Below are 24109 nucleotides of genomic sequence, written 5' to 3'. Positions count from 1 at the left end.
TTACATGTCAAAGGGGCTTTGTACATAGGATTAAATCACAACATGACTTAATTTAAAGGATCTTGAGGAGGTTACCCTGGATTATCTGGATAATGTAATCATCAAGGGTCTTTAAAAGGAGTAATGGGAAGGTGCTCCCTGGTGGTGCAATGGGTTAAAGCACCGCATTATGAAGCTCTCTAAAGCCACTGCAACATGAGTTCGATCCGCAACCAGGGAGCTGACCCACAGGGCTTGGCAGACCTCTCCTGAGCTGCCCGCTGCTCCCCTCAGCTGTGTACTTTGTCACTCTGCCTGTTCTGCTCTCCTCTCTGTCTCTGGTGAATCCTCTTACCCACCACACCTCTAGACTGGACCCTAGTTCTGTAAGCATAAATAAATAAATCTTAAAAAAAAAAAAAAGTAGTAAAGGGAGGTAAAGAAAGAAGGTCAGAGAGATGCTATCTTGCAGGTTTTGAAGATGGAGGGAGGGTGAAAGCCAAGTCAAAAAATTCAGGTAGTTTCTAAAAGCTGCAAAAGCAAGGAAATGGTGCTACCCTAAAGCCTTCAAAAGGACACTAGCCCTGCCTAGTGTCACTAGCATGACGTTAGCCTAGTCTGAGTAGTGCTGGGCTTGTGAACAACAGAACTCTAAAATAATAAAACTTTGTGGTTTTAAACCACTAAGCTTGGGGCAATTTGTTTAGGCAGCCATAGGAAACACATAAAGTAACAAACTTCAATTAATTTGTTTCTGGCCACATCCCCAACATTCTGAAATACTAACCTCTCCCTTGTTACCTAGTGTTATCTAATTATTTATGTGGCAAGCTCTTCATTCCAATAGGTGGACCAATGATGAAATACTTAATAGATGATGCTTAATATTACACACTTGATGCAGATACTGCCTTCAGATATCATTTAAGTGTTATCCCAGTACAAAAGTTGGCAATGAAGGAAATACAATTCTACAGCTAGCTTTTCACCCAACCATCTTGTGATCTAGTATTTTTATAGTTTTAAAGGAAATGACAGAGAACTTAGCTAAAAAAACAACACAATAGATTGTGTCATTTCTTAGTCTCACCCAAATGAAATCAGATTAATATGACAGGAAGTGTATGTCACAGTGTTAAGATTACCTAGTAAACTGTCCTCTGCTAAGCACTGATAAGTTCATATTTTAAGGTTCCAACTTAAGGCCATGTGACATCATAGTTCCTAAGATTATTCCATTTTAATTAAGAAGGTCATTCCCAAATTCCCAAGCAATTAAGAAACTCAGGGACCATTTTAAAAGTATGTAGCATATAAACAGCAATGACCTATTATGACACTGGCCAAATGAATTAGAACTCTAGAATGTGACCTATATTGGACCAGGTTAATGTGGAGTTCTTTCATCAGTTTTTTTTTTTTTAACTTTGGCAAACCTTCCCAACTATTCTCAAGTTCCAGAATCCTGTTTCATTTACTGACATTCTTTATCTCCTATGAGGCACTTTTCACATTATGGTGAAATCAAATAGTTTATTTTCTTTTATTTTTACTACATTCCCAGGAGGTATCACGAAATCATGATATGGAAGTGATTTTACATGCCAACTTTGTTTCTGGCTTTCCCAATGCATACATTTTTCTTCCCTTTCTTTGTTTTGTTCGGTCTTCTTGTGTGTGTGTGTGTGTGTGTGTGTGTGTGTGTTTGTGTGTGTGTGAAGAAAAATATAACAAAGAGTTAACTTCTATCAATCTATCAGCTTTCTCTGGTAAATGGACTTATTTATAACAGTTTGCCAATGCCAACAGGATCAAATTCCAAATTCTAAGTCTATGGTTCTAAACATCATATTATTACTAAACTTACCATTTGTATTCAGAGTCCTTCAAAAATAGCTTCCATTTTCTCTCCATATCTGACAGGTAGTTCGCCTTCCCTTTTCTCTCCATTTATCAAAATTCTTTACTTCCTTCCATCCTTCTGCACATCTTCCTTCCCTAAGCATCCTCTGAATACAGAATGTATGTCTTCTGTTGAACACTGCCTAGTATTTTCCTCATATTGACTCATTAATTAACTTAGCTGTGACTATGTCTTTTCTCCCCAAATATATAAAAATGGAGCCAGATTTCTTTGTATACTCTATCTCCCTGGGTTCACTGGTTTGCATAGCTATGTAGATACTCAATAAACATTTGTTGGTTAACACCAGAATTAGGAGACCGGAATAACACCTATGTTGCAAATTAAATGTATCTATTTTATTACCTGTCTTAGTTAAGCTTTCAGAGGATGTTATTTGACTCACAGCATATGTGAATCTGTGGCACAAGAAGCCAAGTAATAATCTTCTTCTTTATGTAATCAGGCTTGTAAACAACTGCTGATCACACTCATCCTTCAGATAGCAGCTAAAACTTTGCTTCCTAAAAAAAACCCTCTTTTGTCCTGCTCAACAAGACTGGGCTCTCTATTAACATGCATCTATAACATTGTTCTCCTCTTTCATTACACTTATTACATTGCAATCATTTGTTTTAGCCTTGACCACCATTCCCTTCCCTCAAATGGAATGTAGGTTCTAGGACAACTGAGACCAGATCTACTTTGTTCATCAATGTATTCCCAGTACCTAATTACATAATACATAATAACCCACCAACCTATCCATCCATCCATTCATCCCTCCCCAGGTAAGCATTCAAGCATCACTGCATCACCAGCTTCCAAAGCTTCAAATACAGAGTTATTCATTGTACCCCCAAAATCCTTCTATCTCGCAAGACCCAATCTTTGATCTAGGTGAGATTTTTAATAATTAGTCCTGATTTTTTTAAATGATCATTTAGTTCATATATAATAAAAATTTCACATTCCAGATGTTTTATTTGGCATTAATACAGCCTAATGGGTTAAGATGAAAACATTGGAAATGTGGTATATGTCTATTCCATTTCTAGAGCTTCAACTAATAGCAAAGGGAAAGATGGGGGGAAAATGATTCACATGGAGCCAGGGACTCTACACACCATTCCTCGCAATATGTGTATGCTTCAGGGTGAAAATGTCATGGTGTAGGAGATGACTATCTGCTTTTCGTATGATCTCTGTTCTTGCATGCCTCATATACAAGCAATCCATTTCATCTGTGCTCAGGGTAACAGCATGCGGTTCCAACATGAGCAAAAGCTGGATATGCTAGATTTCCTGAGAGAGCATATGTCAGTCCCAACATGCCTCCTTCCCAGAGTGTTTTGAGGTTACTCAATTTTCAATGTATTTTTCAAGGATATTCAAGCTTCACCTTACCCATGGACCTCAGAAAAAGACCCAGTGTTGAATGCAACATTATTATGTACTCGGATGAACTACTATTTGACTCGAGTTTCTTTCCAAGAATAGGTACGTTTTGATATATACAGCACACAGTTCTTAACTGTCACTATGAAAAAGTCCAAACCTTTGCTTCTTCCCCTTCTTTTGATAAATGTCAAAATGAAAAGAGTAATCACTCAAAAATTAGGAAGCATACTGAACAACAAATGTTAAAAGAGAAGTGGGGACACAGTGCCTGAGATCAGCCTGTGCAAAGTGCCAGATCCCTACTACCACAAATGGTGGGACAGAAGTCTCATGCTAGAAAACTATAATCCTTTATCACAATATATAAAAGAGTAAGAACTAAGTCTGCCAATATCTAGATTATGTATAAACCCTAATGTTAGTCATCAGTTTTATATCAATATATGTATGAGGTGATAATACAAATGAGAGAAAAATCATCATTTCTTTTCTGTTTCTAATCAGCCCCCTATTTTAAGAATCTCTCTTCAAAGATCCATCAACTCCAGAGAATTCCTAAGAGGCACTCCAGTCTTGTATAGGCTGAAATATACTTCCTGACTTTTTCACTAACTAGATGTAGGTGAAATCTTTTAAGTTCAAGAAAGAAATAATGCCACTCAGTTGCAGGCTGAGTCAATGACGGTCTTCCACCCATCTTAATTAACTTCCAGTTAATTAAATTGTCACCTCAGTTCCTCTTGGTTAGGTGCCAAGGATTAAAATCAAAAGAGATCTGTTATTATCTCAAAGAGCAAAAGGAAGTTTGTGCTTAACGCAGAGAGGAAAACAATTTATTACAGTTAAAACATCTCAGTGCCTTCACCATCTTTCCTGCGGAAAACTGTCCCTCCTACACTCCAACTATATAATTTCGTGGTGCTACCAGTCAAATATCTTATGTTCCTAGCCAGAAGAGTGGGAACGTGACATTTTTATGTCTAATCTAGCCAATCAACCTCCTTCCCTGGTATTTGTAAAGACCGATCTTTTACTCTGGGGTGTTTAAATTTGGATGATCTAATACAAGGGTTACCATATAAAATAAGGTTACTTCAAATACTTAAAATTCAGTTAAGAATAAAACATTTTGATCCGACAAATACATTCCAATAAGAACTGATGGTGTGACTTAAGAGAAAATGCTACCTAACCTCTGAACAGGTCAAAAGTTAAACATACTTCATCAGCTTCAAAAAACCTCACTTCTAATTTACACACACAAATGACATGTCATAATGTTTGAAACATCTATGAAGGAGTGGAAAACCACAAAAAGTCACCCAGATGTGCCAGCATGTTAGAAGGCAGAAAACACCCATCTGTCCATCCTAGTCCGGTTTACAAAGGATATATAAAGAAGACAGTCAACATACTCTTAGAGCTTTGGATCTCTGACTTGGGAAGTTCAATAGTTCAATCAGGATGTTTTCTTTTATCTTTCATTTATCTTTCTTCTGCATTCTATAGAACAGGCCAGCTATTGCCATAAGATTCAGTATCTCTTCTCTACTTAAACACAACCATAAGCAAACCCATCTTACACAAACATATGCAGATCCTTCATTCCCATTTATATTAGGTATACTTCAAACACACACACCTCTCATGTAATTATTTCTCAATCACAGACATCTGGACTGACATCTTGGCGCCACAAGTTAACATTCATGTTTGTTTCACTTTTTTTTTTTTTTTGAGGAGGGCTCAGGTGCAGGGAAACAAGCCTTTCTAGCCATTCAAATATTAAGAGGCATGTTGGAGGCGTGTCTATTTAGGGAAGGGTCCCTAGCTTGGGGAATCCCATGAATTCCTGCTATTTCATGGCCATGAAACCTGCCTAACTGATCCTACTTCATCCCACACAACACTTCCGACAGCTGCTTCCTCCATCCCCAAGTATCACGCTAAAAGGGCAGAGAAGTAGCCTAGAACCCACCTGTCCCCCTTCTGCCCTCACTCTGGGCACACTTTGCAGGCAAAGACAAACAGGAACCAGACTCAGGCTGTGCATCAATACTAAAGTGTGGATACCCCATTTAAGCTTCAACCTTCCACTCGGGGAGCACCCTCATCCCACAGTCTACTAGGGGCTAGAGAAGCCCACTCCCGTTTGCCAGGCCCGAAAGGCAGGTTGCACCCCTATTCCATCCAGTTTAGGGGGTGATCATTCGCCTCCTAGCCTCGCAATCATGGGTGCGGTGCACCTGTCCCTCAGCCCCACATACTAGGAACCTACGAGCGGAAACTGCCAAACTCAGTTCCTGGCCAAATGTAGGACACGCCCCTCCGCCCCAGAGTCAACCCCGCCCGGCCGAAGGACCCAGATCTAGTCAGCTCTTCTGGCACAGCTGTCAGGCACCCGGAGGCCGCGCCGCGGTCGCGCGACAGGCCTGTGCTCAAGAAGCCGGCGCGCGTCCAACTCCCTCCCGGGGCACAGCCCCTTTCCACAGTCCCCACCCCGCTGGCCGGCTCTCGGGAGATTCGTTACCTGAGCTCGCAGCCATTCCAGCCCAGGACCCCCGGCCCACGTGACCCCGCCCCCTGCTCTAATCTCACGCACGCGTAGTAAGTATCTCTGGTAGCCGAGCTTCCGCTTTCTTCTTCCCCCCCCACCCCTCCTTTCTCCCCGGGGCGGTTCGCGCTCTACGCCACGCCCCCATTTAAAGGGCTACCACACGCTTCTGTCACTGGGGACTAAAAGATTACTTACTGTCAATCTGTTGGGGAGCAGGAGAGTGGAAACACCAGAGAAGGATCGCAGACCAATTAGGAGCAGTACTTGGACGAGAAAAGAAACCCTCTTCCAGGCCTATGTCAATTAATTCATCTTGCCTTCCATAAAGTGAAAGTACCTCAGCTATCGCAGAAAAGGCGATACTGGTACATGACTGTAGTTCCCAGGTTTTGGAAGTCTACAGCCAGTGTTCGTTGCTGTTTTTTAATCACTTAAAAGACAAGCAGACTTGCCAGCTTTTTGTTTTCCTGGTAACGACAATAGGCACACACTAACAATCATTATTTTCTCATTTATTGTCAGACATTGCTCCACAAAAATACACCTTAATACCCAAGATAGAGGACAAACACTCTCCGATTAAGGAGCTATCTTTAAAATGGATTTTTTTTTTAAGATTTATTTATTTGTGCATACAGAACTGGGGTACAGGCCAGAGGCTCAGGGGCGGCGAGAGGCTTCACCAGAGACAGAGTGGGCAACAGAACAGGCAGATCAACGAAGTACACTGCTGAGGGGAGCAGCAGGCGGGTCAGGAGAGGTCTGCCACGCCATGTGGTCACCTCCGGGGCAGGCGGGGATCGAACTCATGCAGAAGCGGCTTTAGATTCTCAGTGCAGTGCTTTAACCCGCTGCACCACCAGGGAGGGCCTAAAATGGATTTTTAAATGAATGTTTATTTCTCTTATTCATCCGAAAGAATGATGAATGCTTTCAGGACAGACTGTGTTTTACAGTCACAACTGTAGATAACATTGGCCCCAGGACACAGACCTGTTCCCTATTGAGGTCTGCAATCAGGAAAATAGAAGACAGAACACCAAAAGATGCTTCTGGAAGGAGATAAAGAAAACATTCACATGTGCATTGACCAGTTTCCCTGTAAGTCTGGACCACCCAAGGCACTCCAGGTTGGGTAAGATCCAGCCCTACTCCGCAGGTACTCAGTGTACAGACTATACAATACGAGGCAGACTATTTTGAGTGCTACAAGAAAAGTATGAGACCATCCTTTTAGGATCACTGGTGAGGGAAAATTGTGGAACTTCAGGAGGACGTGGCTCAGCAGATAGAAAACAGGGAAAAGGCCTAGCTGCAGGTACCCTGGGATCAAAGGCAGTCTAAAGCAATATCGGGGACAAACTGCTGGCCTGATGTGGCTGGAACACAGGCAGTGCCTTTCAAACATTTTTGATGGTCTCTCACAGGAATACATTTAGCTATACACACACACCCCACATATACACTTTGTACATCAAGAGACATTTTCTTTTTTTAATGCTGGTTTCTAAATTCATTTCATAGTTCACTATGGCACCCCATAGTTTGAAACTACAATTTTAAGTATGTTAGCAGTATGATGGCACACGAGACTGGAAAGACTAGAACCAAATCCAGGAGGTCACTGAATGCTAAGTGGGAGGGGGGAGGGGAGGAGGGAGGAGAGGGTCTCTTTGGTTAAGAGTCTCTGGAGGTTCTTAAGCATAGGATGTCATGACCATGTCTGTATTTTAGAGCACTAAAGACCTGCCTTTTGTTCTGAACATCAGAATTTTAGAGGACAGCTTTTAAACAGCAGCCTGTCTGAAATAGGGTGAGGAGGCAAGTGACATCAGAAACCCTGTCTGGCAGAAAACTGTTACCTGTTGGTTAGAAAGGGAATTGATAGAGTAGGAGGCCCTGGGTTCTGGGGTGGGAGGTGGGGTGCTTGCTGACCTTTTTGAAATGTCTCTAGAGCTCTGGTAGACTTTGAGTAAATCTAGAAAGTAAACTGGGACCTGTGGATGGATGTTGTGGGGAGGAAATTCCAACTCACAATAAAGAATGCTTTATGATGGTCCACAGTGACATGCTAGCCTGTACAGTTGTTTACATTCCTTAAAAAATAAAAATATATTTTAAAAAATGTACAAAATGATGTAAAAATAAATTGTTATTTAAAAAAAAGATTACAATTGAGCTGGAAAAAATGTACAAAATGATGTAAAAATAAACTGTTATTAAAAATAAAAGTATATTATGTTTAATATAGATAACTTGGAAAAAATCAAAAAATATGTAAAGCCCAAATTGTTCACATTCCAGAAAAAAAAATTAATCATGTTAGCTTATTTTCACTGGGTCTTTTGTGGTTTCATATTTTCATTTTTGACATAAAAGAACTACACCTAGTTCTATATCATGTTTTTTGCTCAATGTTGTATATTGAACACTATACTGTTATTAAAGTTATTCAGAAATATTTTTTGTAATGGCTACATAATTGTTGATAATATGTTTTATTTCTTTTTGGACATTTAGGGAAGTTCTTATTTTTTCACTATTAAAAGAGCATTGCCCTGCATATCCTTATATAGAAATATTTACCCTTATTCTAAAATTATTTCCTTAGGATAGAAATCTATACATACAACTACCAATTCAAAGACTTTGAAAGCTCTTTATTCTGTGAATAGCTTCTGCCAAATTGCTTTCCAGATAGGTCAGTCAGGTCAGTTTTCATTCTCACCAGAAGTGCTCATGGGTGTCCATTACAATACCCACCAGCAGTTATTTTACCTTTTAAAAGAGTTTTGTCAATTTGCTAGAGGAAAGGATTTCTCATTTTAATCCATTTTGGGTTACTAGTGGAGTAGAATATCTTTATAAATTTACCAAATCTTTGTAGTTATTCTGTTGCAGTTTCACAGTTTATGTTAGATTTTGTGATTGTCAAATAGCACTACATGAATTGTTGCAGATTTGTCAGGGAAAAAGAGTAGAGAGGAATTTCTACTTTGATGTGGTGATGCCATGTAATAGCCGACTTAGATTATGGTGTACTATACAAGCAAAGGTGAATGGGTGAATGGAGTCATCACGAGGTAAGTGGTTCAAGATATCAGTGCTTTTGCAATCCTTATATAAGCTTTTCATGTTGTGACGGACAATTTGCCTTCAGCAAATATAATTTCTTGTATTAAACCATGATTATAAATTTCAATTTCTTAACTTGGTAGTTTTGCTTGTATTTGATTCATAAGTTGCTTTTTGTTTTATAGATACATAAAATGTCTAAAAATAAGTTTTTCCTTCATTTTGTGTTTGCTATACATAGTATGCATATATGTGTAGACAACACTAAAGAAAGTAATTTAAGGCAAATCTAGAGATCTGTGAGGATCTTCCCCATCCTAAGAAAACTAAACATTATTTAAGTTTATAAAGCATTGATAAAGTTTCTGAAACTTTGATTTGCTATTATCTAAACATTGAACTTTTTTAAAACAATCGGTAAAAGTGGTGTCAGCTTATATTCTTGAATTTTCTGTACAGCATATTGTTATAATTTTCTAACCTTTGGAAAGAGCACCAAAAACTGTACTATGCTATACTATATTTAGAGTTCAGACCGTTTATTTTGGCTTAAACTGTATCATTAGTCAAAGTTAACTTTGCACAGGACAGTAAGACCTAGACAGAAAAATGCTTGGACGTATTCAACTTGTCTTTTTAAGTAAGACAAAGCAGTTGAGCAGATAGCAATTAAAATGGAATTTCTGTGAAATGGTCTTAGGAGAAATTAAACCAATTGGAAAGATAGCCCTTGGGGTGTGGGAGTCAGCAAAAGCTGGCTGGCTGCTCTGGAGGCAGGAGCTGGAAGGAGAGTATCACCAAGCACTGCTGCAGTTGGATGATGACCTTATACCCAGCCCTATGCCAGTTCCCAAGACAGGAGGAATGAAGAGCATGGCCTGGACCTGGCTGTTAACATTGCTTCCAAGTAAGCTACATCTGTCCTGGAGGAGGAAATAATCTGGTTTCTCAGACCAAAGGGCAGAGACTAGGAGGTGGGTCATAATGTCACCTCTTCTTTGAGATTGTGAAATCACAAAATAAACTAACTTTTTTCCCGTTTTTGAAAAGGAATCTGACAAACAGAGAAGTGAAATTGATCTGTAAAGTTACTCAAGCTAGTCCAGATGTTCTCCTGTTCCCTCTGCCTGGAATGCTCTTTTCCCCAAGATAACCACATGGCTCACTCCTGCACCTTCTTCAGGGCTTTGCTCAAATGCCACTGCATTCATCAGGGCAATAAATACAAGACAGATGGGAGAGGCATACTCGCCTACACTCGGGTCTTAGGGACCCCAGTTCTTTCCATCTGGTGACACTCTCAGTTAAACACATGGCCTGCAAGTTCTCTGAAGTGGGGAAAGAAAGGGATGGAAAAGGCTCATAAGCTCTGAACTGCTTTGGACCAATAGTGAATGTACCCCTTCTGCTCATACTCCACTGGCCAGCACCAACTTCTGGCCCTGTTTTACTGCAGTGCAGGCCAGGAGATATAAGGGGACACTCAGAATATGTAAGTACAAAGGGGCTAGGGAGCACACACTGCCCCTTTCCTAGTCACCTCCCTGAGGTCTCCCCTGATCACCCCTACTCTCTTCCCCTTACCAACCCTTAGAGGCCTTATTTTTCTTTACATTATACTATGTGTAGAGAACATAAGAGTGAAGGTTTTTTTCTCCATTCATGTTTTTATCCCCAGCACTTAGAACATTACTTAATACACAATAGGAGCTGCATCATTTTTCATTGAAGAAATGACTGAGTTCTGCAATGACAACCTATACTTGTGTGTGGAGAAGGTATCCTATATCTGGACCCCTCTTTCTAGCATATGCAAGTATATATTGAGGGCCTGTTATGTGCCAGGTACCATGTTCAGTACCAGAAAGATAGATATGAAAAATAGCCCCTGATCTCTAGCCAGGAAGAAGTAATAAAAACTGCAATATTTATGAACATTCATCATAGGAATAAATTATGGGACCGCAAAAGGTCAAAGCCTTCTGACCTTTAGTTAGAATCAGATTTTATAGCCAAACATTACTAAAATAGCAACAACAACAACAAAAAGTGAGGGGGTGGGGCCAGAAGGGTGCTCAGGAATATAATTGCTTCTTAAAGTCATCAGAAAAAGGCCCTCCCTGGTGGCGCAGTGGGTTAAAGCACAGCACTGAGAATCTAAAGCTGCTTCCGCATGAGTTCAATTCCCACCTGCCCCGGAGGTGACCACATGGCGTGGCAGACCTCTCCTGACCCGCCTGCTGCTCCCCTCAACAGTGTACTTCATAGATCTGCCTGTTCTGTTCCCCACTCTGTCTCTGGTGAAGCCTCTCACCGCCCCTGAGCCTCTGGCCTGTACCCCAGTCTGTATGCACAAATAAATAAATCTTAAAAAAAAAAAAAAAGTCATCAGAAAAAAAAAATCCCTATCAGCTACCATGTTGTATTCTTGACAACTGGTTGTCTTTTATATTTTCTTCACGTGTTCATTCTACTACCATCTCAGGTCCCTCCTCCCTTCTACTACCATCTCAGGTCCCTCCTCTCTTCAGTCTTTGAGTAAATAACAGCCTATAACCACATAAGTTGTGAGAACTTGGAAGAGCTCATTATTTAAAAACATTTCTCCTGATAATTTCACAACTCCAAAAATGCCATCACTTGAAATTTGCTTACTTTGTCTGCCACCCCTGCCCCTGCCACCTTCCTGTATTCCTGCTAGCAGATAAGCACTTCATTTACCAGCCTGAAGAATGGAAGACTGACATTGCTGGAACTCTGTCAAAATAAGAGCAAAAAAAAAAGGGGGGGAGGGTACTGGGGTGAGAGGGAAGGCCAAGAGCTGGGGCCTGGACTAAGGTGACTCTAGACAGGCACTGAAGAAGACAGGATTAGGCAAGAGAAAGTACAAGAAAAGACTAAGGAAAATGCAAAAACAAAGCCATCAAAGGTAAATTTGACAACCTTCATGATTTTATCTGGAGATAGCTTTGCTGATGTAAGAGGACACACAGTGTCTCTTTAACAAAAAAGGGAGAGTTGGGCTCTCCTGAGAATGATAAAAAAAAATCAAAATAATAGTCATCCCCCTTGTGCCAGGACCCAGGCTCCTTCTACAGCATTGCTCCCCAGCATTGGACCTCAGTTCCCAGCTATCTCAAGGTCAAATCATCTGCCACAATCAATTAGCAAGGAAAAGAGGACACAAGAAGGTATTATTAGTTATCCACAACTAATAGGTAGTAGTTGTGAAGCCAAAAATCAGAAGCTCGCAACAGTAACATGTATTATCTCACAGTTTCTATAGACCTGGAATCCAGGCATGACTTAGCTGGGTCCTTCAGCTCAGTCTTTCCCAAGACTACTATCAAGGCGTTGGCCCGGATTGCAGACATCACAAGGCTCAAACTGGGAAAGATCTGCTTCCAAGATCACTCACATGGTTACTGGCAGCATTTGCTTCCCTGCAGGCAGTTGGAACGAAGGGCTCAGACCCTCGCTGGGTGTTGGCCAGAGGTGCCTTCAGTTCTTTGTCACGTGAGCTTCTCCATAAGGCAACTCACAACATGGTAGTTTGTTTCATCCAAGTAGACAAGGAAGATGCGCCATCAGGAATGTCAGCCAAAGGAAGTCATAATCTTTTGTGGGCTGATCTTAAAAGTGATTTCCTATCTTGTTGTTGTTGTTTCACTCTGTTTATTAAAAGCATTACCTTCAGTCAACACTCAAGGGGAGGGGATGTCCTAAGAGAGTGACTTCCAGGAAATGTGGTCACTGGGAATCCTTTTAGAAGTTGCCACTAAAGGCTAGTATGTCCCCTCCCCTTCAAAGGCTCTTTCCTGAAATTGCAGAAACTGTCTTAGCTGCAAGGGAGGCTGGGGAGTGTAGTCTTTATTTAGGGTGACTTTCAGCCCAACTAAAAGTTAGGGACTTGATATTGAAGAAGAATCACAGAATTATGGAACAAAGAAGACTTGGGTGTTTATAAGCATCAAGGAGGTGGAGAAACTTGGCTGGATGAAGTCGTAGAATCTGAGTTCAAATCCTCCCTTTGCCATTCTCACTGCTGAGTGAGTTATTTAACATTACTGAATCTCACTCAAATGTTCATCCTCAATGAAATGACCCATGTGAAACATCTTGTACTTGATAGGTTCTTAATAAAAATCTGCTAAATCAGTTTCAGAGGTAACTTAACATCCCAGAAACTATAAATCCAACTCTGGCAGTCATCCCACTTGCCTGTGATTCGGTGCCATCCAATACCAGCTTCCTATAGATAAAGTGCCAACATTCGCCCTATCTGTCTCATCAGGTTGCAATAAAGATAAAATGTGAACTTGTCAAAGGGCTTTTTTGTTTGAAAGGACATGTCAACTTAGGGCAGCATTGGACCACCAGGTGGCGGTGGAGGCAATGGGTTTGGGTTATGGCCCATGGCCACCAGATGGTGCTGGCATTCAGCAGATAATCCCCTTGTTTTGCTGGGCGTCTTTGTGGGAGATGGTAGGACTTTTGGAGATGGCCAGTGCATTCGCTCATCCACCAATTGCAGAAAATAGACCAGGGGAAGAGAAAGTGCACAGAAGTGGGTGGGACCAGGCTGCCGTATTTTCTCGGAAGACTCTTTCAATGTAGTCATGATGCTCTCACTTTCTCTCTAGATTTGCTCTAGAGAACAAAGGTGTCCACTGTCTTCGTATTCATACACTTAACCTAACTTTCTGGTCTAATACTCTCTATTTTGGATGCACAATTTTACCTAATGTTTAAAGCCTGAAAAATGTTGACAAATATCTCTCTCCTGTCTGTCTGTGTAGCTGAGTGGCTAAGAACATGATTTTAGACTCATTCAGACCTCAATTTATATCTGTAAAGTAGATTCCCCTCTGAAATTCTAGAATAATAATTCATACCTCATAGGGTTGATGTGAAGATTAAGTTAAGTGAGGTGAAAATAATAGGTGATGCTAATTAATACAAACTCTTCTAAACAGTTTACATGTGTTTAATTCATTCAATTCTCATCATAACTTTAGGTGGTACCTACTATTATTAAGTTCATTTTACAGGGAAGAAAATGTAGCCCATACTCATAGTAGGTAGAGGGGTCCAGAAATGAATGTCTCGGGGGCCCATGCCTTAACCATATTTATTATTAACTGCTTGATGGACAGTAAGTGCCCTATAAATGACAGCTGTGGGTCCACAGAGACCAAGCTTAGGATTCCAGCTTTAGGAACAGGGTTTGAAATGGGCCAAAAGAACCACACTGTACAGACACTTTTAGAGAAGTAGAAAGAGCACTTAGTTGGAAGAAAAAAATGTTAAGTATCCAAGTTAATAAAATAAAGGTAACAAAAAAATTTAAAGATAACCAAACACAGGCTAAGATAAAAAGATGCACTTTAGAGAAAGAACGCATGATTTGGAATTTTATCCTTCCTCTTGCTGGGCCTTTAGCAAGTGGCTTAACATCTTGAGGCCCCAAATTCCATTATTATCTTAAAATAGAAGCTGACTACTACTCTACCTTGCAGAATTGCTATGAATATTTGACATCCTTGTGGTTAAGGCGCACATTTAAAACATGGAAACAGTAGAGCAGACATTTAATTACTATAATTCAACAATGATTATTAACACAACAAGTGTATATTGACCTGACTGAAAGGGATGTCAAAATGTAACATATGGTTCCTTCCCTAGAGGAACTTAAATCGGGAGGTGATGTGATCCATCCCAGTTGGGAAGTGAGAGTGACTTTGCTGAGGTGAAATATGCAATGGACAGTAGTGGAGAGCAAGATTTTCTTCTAGCAATGACAATTGGAGAAGGTCTCAGGGATATGATGTTTAGAATTGGCATTGAAGAATGCAAAGAAGGTGTAAGTAAGAACATTTCATAAGCTTTATCAGAAAAGGTGAGAGGACCAGAAAGAGTTTGTTTGTTTGCAGAATGGTAAGTAGTCCAGACTGGAAATGAGTCAGGTTCTCAAGTGGAGCAGAAGGATGGGAAGGGAATGTCTGGTTAGACTTGGCAAATTAAGCATATGCATTTGACTCTGTTCCTAAAACGACAGTAAAGTAATAAAGTATAAACTCACAAGAATTCTAGGAACAAGAGAAGGGAAAATGACTGATGGGAGATGTTAGGGAAAAATCGGAAGATGAATAGTAATTGGATGAGTATTAACTGATTTGTAAAGACAAAAAAGCTGCCTGCAGGGCAGGCAAAATGGAAAGAAATGTTCATAAAGGAAAACAATTTGATATGGGGAAAAGAAAATAGAAAGTAGAGGTACCAGGTAGCTCTGAAGCTTATGGAATGGGGTTGGGCTGAACACACAAGTTGACTGGAAAGTCTGACTCCACACTCCCAGCCCTGTGGCCAAATCACTTTCTCTACCCCACCCAGCAAAATACAGGAGGCTAACTCTTAGGAGAGGCTGAAGGAGAGAGAGGTTGGACTGTATAGGTTCAGAGCCCTCAGGCAGAGAGAGAAGAGATGAGGCTTCATACTAGAAAGAGGGGGATTCTCCAAGAGACAAGTGTAGCTACATGTGTCTTCCCCTGAAGGACTCCCTGAATGCTGGAAACCTGGTTTATTCTCCAGAGGAAAGAGATGAGGAAGTATCTGCTGGGTAAACCAACTGATCCAAGAGAAATGCCTGCTGATACTGGCATTGGTCCAGGAGGTCCCAGTAAACAGCACCCTCCCAGTTAATCCTCTGGTGTGACGGCATGACCCACAACTCAACCGGAGGCTTCAATGAGCTTACTCTTTAGTGAGGATAGTGAGGAAAGAGAGGATCTGGAACAAATATCCAATTAAAAAAGGAGAGAGAGAGACAGAGAGAGAGAGAGTAAAGGAGAAGAATAAAGTAACTCAAAGGAAAGAAACAATTCAAAGGAGAAGGAAAAGAACTAGCAGCATAGTTAATATCCCTAAAGGGATAAGAAACTGTTGCATCCATGGAACAAGATTAGGGAGTTACAGAAAAAGTAACTTCAGAGAATAAGAAAGGGTTCTTGGAAATAAGGATAGTTAGTAATTTGTAACCATAGAGGTTCAGAGGGGAGAAAATAGGGAAATCACTAAAAGTAAAGCAATTAGTGACAAAAAAAAAAAAACTTAAGGGGAATAAAAAAGACAAGAACTTTAAAGGCTTATTCCAGAAGGCTCACTACTATTTAGAACAAAGATTCCCAGAAAAAGGAGGCTGATACGATTTGGGGAAATAATTGCCAAAGAAATAATGTTTAAAAAATTTCCAGGATGATAAAAAGAATGATTTTAAGGCACTGCATTGTAGTGTTTCAGACATCAGAACTAAAGTGCAGATCCTCAAAACTTCTAGGAGAAATTGGGCCACATACAAAGCACTGGAGTTCAGAATGCATCACACTTCTTAAAAGCAATGCTGAAGTGGGCTTGTGGGTTCTCACTGAGTGCTGGAAATATCCTAACACTGGTTTGTGATGTTTGTGCAGCATGGAAAATTTAGTAAAAAATCACTATACTGTACACTTGAAATAGGTGAATTTTATAAATCCAAAATTATACTCAATAATCTTGTTAATAAAAAAGAAGTCATAAAGTAAAAACTGTGGAATTAATATATAAAGCATTTCTAATGCAAAAATATCTGAGCAATAATAAAACAGCCAGTAAAACAATCCATGCATAAATATTAAGCATATCATTCAAATAAATTACCCTATAATATAAAACAAATAAGAGCAATGCTGGATGGAAGCTAGAAGACAATAAAGCAATTTCTTCTAAATTCTGAAAGAGAATTATTTTACATCTAGAATTCTCCAGCCAGGCAAACAGATAACAAAGCATGAACAAAATTATTTGCGGAAATGCTAGATTTGACACAACTTATCTCTAGTGTACCCATTTTCATAAAGCTACTAAAAGATGTAATGAGGAAGTAAACCAACAACAAAAAAAAAAAAACAAGGGACCAAGCAAAAAGCAGAATCTAATACAGGAGAAAGACTAAAGAACTTTCCAGAAGGATGATAAAGGGAGCCCCAGGGTAACAGTTGTGCAGCAACCAACCCAGATTAGAGTAGGAAAACCCCAACCTTCAGGAGTGACGTTTCCAAGAAAATAATGGAACATATGTGTAGATAACCTGCTTTATTTGACTATGTAGAGCTCTAACCTCTAAGTGAGTTTGGGGATGAATGAATGCCAAGTGCATAGAAAACTAAGCAATGAAAAAAACTAATTATTAACTTTAGGGAGAAAACGCTATTTAAAAAAAGAAATGTAATCCTAGTTGATGTCAGTCAGCTGTGAGCAATATTTACATAGTCATAATCATGTAAATACTGACTGTTGATATAACTAGAAACCACATTCAACAATATGGAGAAGATGACAAGTGTGTGTGTTCAGGGAAAGGGACTGTGAGACCCATAAATCCTCGTCTTCTTCTAGACTTTGTCTCAGTTTGGATTTCCTCAAAGGCCGACCCTGAGACCAAGCTTTGCCTATAAGAAGTTTATTTGGGAAGTGCAACAGACACTCAGACAGAAGTGAAACAGTGATTGAGGGAAAGGAAGACAGTGATTGAGCAAGACACCACTGTAGGTGACTGGTTTTAACCCCACTGGGAAAACTCTGGGAAATGGGGCAAAATACACATTTCAGAATTAATCCACCCAAGGAGGAGGGAGCTGAGACATGTATATGCTAAATCCTGAGAATCATTGCTAAGGACTGCTAGGGGTAGCGACTTCATGCCCCAGAATGTCACCCAGCTGTCTGAGAAGGCTGAACCCCCAAACCTTCCTCCTGCATGGATATGTAGACTCCAATAGTTGAAAGTAAAGAACACTGCCTGGGGAACAGATAGGGATACTGACTGCACCTGCTCTAGAAGTCAATAGATAATGTCTGTGCTGGGAAAATCTACAATTACAATGTAAGCATTTACCTCCATTTGAAAAATGCTAAATCCTGAAGAAAAACAGCAATAAAGGTTGAAAGCAACTCCCTCTGAGAAACAGAAATCCAAAGTGGGGAGAACCAAAGCAGGGAGCAATTTGGTTTTCATTATATACATAGTAGGATAGTTTTTCAGCACTATGTATTAGTTTAATGAAAGTTAAAAGTATATTTGCCCAAAAAGGAACCAGCCAGTGCAAAGGAAGATAGAATCACCATCTCATGGGTCGAGAGCTGCTGAGACTGTTCAGTCTCAACCTTGACTTCAGGACTGATCTTCATGGGGAGTTCCCAGAGCTTTGAGTGACCGCATGGAGCACTGCCTATGGGCACCCCCAGGCCTGCAGGATGATTCCCATGTGGTCTGGAGAGTTGGGGGACAATATTGCCACCTACAGTTTCTGTGAGAGCAGGTTGGCAGGAGAGGGTGGTGAGGTCACTCTGGGCATACGGAGGTGGGGTACTCTGAGGACCCAGGGTGGACAGGGGGCCGTGCAATGGGCTGCTCAGGAGAGTTGTGAAGCCTCAAGGGTTTCTAGAAATCATTTCCAGTCAGACAATAACAAACAGGATGGGCATCAGTGGAGACCTCAGTGAAATAATCAAGTTCTCGGAGTTAGCGATAGAGTCCTGACCCGTTTGAGGACGACACAGAAGAGATCTTGAGTAGGTAAGATGACCTGGTGAAAGGAGGTCAGGGGTCAAATTGCAAGACCTGGGTCACCAGTGCGCAAGGCTGCTGTTCTATCACAGAGAGGAGGAGACGCCTGTCGCCTGCCCCATGAGGTGGGAAGGAAGTTCTGCCTGAGGAGTTCGAGAACCCCACTGCTGGTTCTCTTTTCACCTCCAGCCCCAGACAAGCTGCACATTTCCCTGGACCTTAGTTCTCACGGGGGCCAGCTGTAAGTGTTCTTCATGCTCGGGCAACAGAAATGCTCCCAGACACCTGGTAAAAAGGCACATCCCTGAGGCCTCCAACCTGCCCCTTCACTCCCCCTCCTTCCTGGCCCCTACTTGGAGCACCTCCCCTGGATGTTCTTCCATAAAGGGAGGACACCTCAGGGACCTCATCCAGCCTTTGTGACCTGCATCCCTTCCAAGCGGTTGGCCCATTGTGTATTGGTTGCTCAATATTTTGACCATCACCCCTGCTAATAATACCTCTTCTCTGCCTACCTGACAACACCTGGTGAAGATCAAATGAAATAACAGCTGTGAGAGGCCTTTGCAGAGGCTCCAAGTGCTGTCATATATTGGGTAAAATATTGTTTTAACATCAAAATGCAAAAGTGGTGCGGCAGAGACACGGTCACAGAGGGCATGGACACTGAGCTGTGATGAATTGCAGGGCTGGAGACAGAGTGAGGGGGAGGGGCGAGGAGGGAGGAGCGGGGCAGAGAAAGAGAGGAGAGGCTGAACCAGGCTGTTTGTGCAGCCTCCACCCCTAAGTCACCACGATGCTGTTTTTCAGGAATTTAGATCCCCGGTGCCCTGCCCATGCCCAAAAGCCAAATCCACTTCAGACAATAAGCTAGGTTTTGTCCTTGCACCAGACTTTGTGTTTGTGTGTGCATCTGCGTGTGTGTGTGTGTGTGTGTGTGCATGTGTGTGGTGGGGGAGAGGCATGGGATATAAATCCTTATGTACATGTTCTTTTTTGTGCAGCTTAATGTGGCACATGTCATGGAAAAAATTCCCGGGATGACAGGAAACCCAGTTATTTTGGGGTTTTGCCACCTCTAAATGTCTGCCATTCCTAGCCCCACTGGATCTTCCAGTATCATCAACCCCAGCAATTCCCTGCTCTGCCCAGGACTGCTACCATTGACAAACACCTTTCTTCATTGAATGCCTGAGCTTCTCCTCCCCCAAGGATACGACCTAATTCCTCCCCTAATTGTTGCTACTTCTTCCCTTTCTGTATATTGAGTAAAGTTAGTTACATTTGCAGTTGAGGACACTGAGGCTCAGAGAAGTTAGGGAGCAAATGGCAGGACTTGGGCCCAGGTTTCTGCTGGTTTCCTTCTTTTCTAAACAGACAGGATTTACTCAGAGAGGTGCTGGCAATAGCATTTGGAAAGAAGCACCTTCTACGTTAGTCCAGGCCCTCTGACTCCAAGTCCAGTGGTCACAGGACAATTGCAACTTCAATCTGAAGAGCCATTCTCCAGAATCCATGATCCCAACGTGGCCTCTCTCTCTCTCTCTCCCTTGCCCTGTCTTCTGCGTTCATCATGTGTTCTTCTAGTAAACAAACTGCAAGGCTCCTGATCATCCTCAGGATGCAATGTAAAGTTCAGGATTGACATACCAGGCCTTTCAAAACTCTGAGTATCTTAGCCAGGGGTTGTAAATTGGGGCACGTATAGGACCAGGCAGGCTAATTACATAAATGGGTGAAGCACGCAGGTACCAGGACTGAATGGCAGGGAGCATCAGAAGAAGGGAAGAGTTTCTCAGGTCTCCACAAAGCTGGTCATATGGCACAGCATAACTAACCCCAGAGTTACTGAGGGCATTTTTTTTTCCAGAAAAGCCAAAAGTCTAGCATTTTATGTGAAATCACACAATTTTTAAATGCTGGCATAATTAAAACACACACACACATTCAAATACCATATTCAAGCCAAACAATCATGCTGAATTTGGAGGGTGGCCTGCCATTCTGTGATCTTTATTTTGAGCAATCTGGTCCACTATTCCCAACATGCCCACACATTGTTCAAGTCTCAGCCTTTGCCCAAGCTGTTCCCTCTCCTAGAAAGCCCATTCCACATCCCCCAATTGCTCCTACTTGTCTCTCAAGATCCTAGTCAACGGTTATCTTCTTTCTGTGACTGTTCGTGGTTCCCTATGACCTGCACCACAACTACAAGCAGCATGAACTGCTTGCTCACTCACCGGTTCCCTGCACTCTTCACACCAATGTCTGACAAAGCCCTGATGACATGGATCTTCACGGGTATACAAGGGGAACACATGGGCTCACTCCATGGCCTGACTCAGGTTTAAATCCTGGCTCCACCCTAGACTCCCAAGTCATTTACAGTGAAAGCCCAAGCCCTTACTTAACCTTTCTGTGCCTCCACCTCTCACTTATGAAATGAAAGTAGAAACAGCACCTACCTGAGAGGATTTAGTGAGGAGTGAGTGTGTTTGGAAGGAGCCCTGTGTGGCCTTTGCAAGACTGTCAGTCCACACTGGTATTTTAGCCATAAAAACGAAATATTCTGGGCTCTCCCTGGTGGTGCAACAGGTTAAAGCACTGCATTATGAAGCTCTCCAAAGCCACTGCAGCACGAGTTCCATCCCCCGCGAGGGAGCTGACCCACATGGCGTGGCAGACCCCTCCTGACCCGCCCACTGCTCCCCTCAGCAGTGTACTTCGTCAATCTGCCTGTTCTGCTCCCCACTCTGTCTCCGGTGAATCCTCTCACACACCACACCTCTGGCCTGTACCCCAGATATATAAGCATAAATAAATAAATAATCTTTTTTAAAAAATGAAATGTTCTGTAAGCTCTTGCTGAGTACCTCCAGTGTGCCAGGTTTTGGGTGGAGGCCCAGGACACCTTCATTTCTTTGCTCCATATGGGAGGGGAAGCAATTTATCTAACAGTGACTTGAGAGAAAGGCCTGAGTATACACAGGCCAACCTGCTCCCCTTCTTGGAGTCACTCCACTGCTGGACACTGGATTGTTCCTTCAGGTGAAGATTCCATAAGACTGCAGTTCCGAGCCTGTGAATTCAGCTCAGGAAGCCCCTGGTGACCAAGCATTAAGCCTCATCTTCCACCACAAGTGTACCAGCCTTTCAAAGTAAATATTTGTATTTTTCTGTGTGCGTGACTGTCATGAGTGTCTCTCAATAAGTCCCAAAATTGAGTGGAGAGGAGCAGAGTACTTTACTGCTTCCTTCTGCTGGTTGCAACGCTGAAAAGACAGGTGAATGAGTCAGAGCCCCAGCTCCCCAGATGCTCAAGTCTAGGTTTTGTGTGGTCTTTTGGTGGACAAGGAATCCCCTGACAAAATGTGGGCAAAGATCATGGATGTTTGAGTCAAAAAGGTCTCTTTGGACCCCAGTTCTGTCACTTGGATCCAAATAGATGTGCATGACTCAAGCATCTACTCTGTCACTCTGCTGGAAAGTTCTCAGTGGTTCTCAGTGGTTCCAGCTCTCAGAGGTTTTGTGCTCTGGGATCTGGGTTTGTTGCAAAGGTCAGGCCTATTACAGGGGAGGGCCATTTGCAAATCGCTTCAGTGTTCAAATTAACATCACTGCTATTAGGACCAAATGTTGCCTCCCAGAGCCTTCTCTTTTTCAATAAATAGCATCTCTGTTCTTCTACATCTCAGCTTGGAGTTACTGTCTTCTACTCCATATCCAACTTACCAACAAATTCTGTTGGCTTTACAAACAGAATAAATCTGGGATCTGACCACTCCTTACCTCCACTGCTGTCTCCTTAGTTGAGTGGCCATCATCTCGCCTGGGAGTCACCGCAGTATCTTCTTTGGTGCTTACTTGCTTCTACTCTTCTGTCCTGTGCTGGATTTGCCACACAGCAGCCAGATGGAGCTCATTTAAAAATACATCAGATCAGGTCCCTCCCAGTTCAAAATCCCGCGAAGACTTCCCATGTCAACTACAGTAAAAGCCCAAGTCCTTATAAGGGCCCATGTGGCAATACCAGACACAATCCGCTGTTGGGTCATCCTATTCTTTTCCTCATCCTCTTCCTGCTGCAGCCACACTGGCCCCTTGCTGACCCTCAGCTATGCCAAAGATGCCTCACATCTTTGCACTGTTTGTTCCCACTTTCTAGGAGTGCTCTTCCCTGAAATAGCCACATGACTTGCTTACTCACCCCTCAAACATCTTTTTCTCATTAAAACTCTCTCTCTCTTTTTACTGCATCACCCCTTCCTACGCCACCTGTCTCCCTTTCATTTTTCTCCATCATAAGATTGGCATTCTGTCCGGGGCCACTCTAAAAAGCTGTCAGGTTGAAGACCTGGCTGGGGAGGCAAGAGCAGCCCAGGGTCTGCTTATCCAGCTGTGTACCAGCGTGGGGCTGCCTCAGCCTAGAGAAGTGACCGTTTCCTAAATTGCATAAAGGTGCTGTGCGAGTTGGTAGATCTGCGAATATTTTATGTCTCATTTCTCTTTGTGTGTATCATTTCATTCCTCCATCCTCACCAGAAGGTAAGCTCTGCAAGGCAGGAATTTTTGCTATGTCCGTTGCTCTTATAATCATGGCACACAGTAGGTATTCAAAATGTTGCATCAGGCCCTCCCCAGTGATACAATGGGTAAGGACGCAGCACTGCAAGCTAGCCGCAGCCACTTCATTGCAAGTTTGATCCCCACCCTGGAGGGACCCACATGGCACAGCAGACCTCTCCTGACCCGCCCGCTGCTCCCCTCAGCAGTGTACTTTGTCAATCTACTTGTTCTCCCCGCTCTGTCCCTGGTGAAGCCTCTCGCACCCCGCACCTCTGGCTTGTACCCCAGTTCTGTATGCAAAAGTAAATAAATCTTAAAAATGTTGCATCAATGGGTATGATGACCATTCAATACAATTTCATTGTATTGGAACCAAAAGTGACACTAAAAATAAACAACAATTGTCCCTTTATTGAAGTCTCTCTGTAAACCTTTTAAGACTTCCCAGTCTAATGGAGCAAGTATTCTGAGATCCATTACCACCTCTACCCTATGCTTTTTGATCGCTGTCTGCTGTGTCTCACTGAGTCTGGGTCTGTTGCCATCCAATACTGACTTCACGTCTGCATTAATCACATTTAGCCTTGCCAACTCCAGATTCCTCGTCTCCTGCTTCCTGTCATTGCGCTTCCAGAGAGAAACTGTCTGCAGGACAAGGCACAGAAGAGGGGATGGTGGCCAGCGGCCATCTAGGTCCCAGGACACTATTACCTGCTGTTCTCTGAGTCCCTGGACATTCCTCAGGCACCCTGAAAGCAGAAGGTCTAACATTGAACTTACTGACTCCCACCTTCACCCTCCCACAAGCCTGCTCTTTCCACCCCCCTGGTGGTGCTAGCAATTGGCAGCCAGAAAGCTAGGACTCATCCCCTCCCCCTACTTCTCACGCTCCCCACACAGGAACATTCGATCATCCTTGCCTCCTGATTCAATCTCTTAAAAACTTCTCCCCCCAAAGATGTCCCCTTTCTGCCTTCACTCAGCTCCCCCAGGGTTCCCTTGTTCTCTATCAGAATGCCCC

General features: G+C 42.3%; 1 protein-coding gene across 1 annotated transcript in view; it reads right to left on the bottom strand.

Annotated features, from left to right (window-relative positions):
- The window catches only part of VPS8 (vacuolar protein sorting 8 homolog (S. cerevisiae)), a 188565-nt gene extending 182660 nt beyond the window's left edge, over positions 1 to 5905 (bottom strand). The window contains exon 1 of the mRNA XM_012730291.1: positions 5814 to 5905. The gene's annotated coding sequence lies outside the window, so the exon portion shown is untranslated. The remainder of the gene's footprint in view (positions 1 to 5813) is intronic.
- Positions 5906 to 24109: the final 18204 nt, after the last annotated feature.

This window comes from Condylura cristata, unplaced genomic scaffold (genome assembly GCF_000260355.1).
Source record: "Condylura cristata isolate star-nosed mole 26May11 unplaced genomic scaffold, ConCri1.0 scaffold00003, whole genome shotgun sequence".
Lineage (NCBI taxonomy): Eukaryota > Metazoa > Chordata > Mammalia > Eulipotyphla > Talpidae > Condylura > Condylura cristata.
This window is presented reverse-complemented; position numbering and strand designations above follow the sequence as displayed.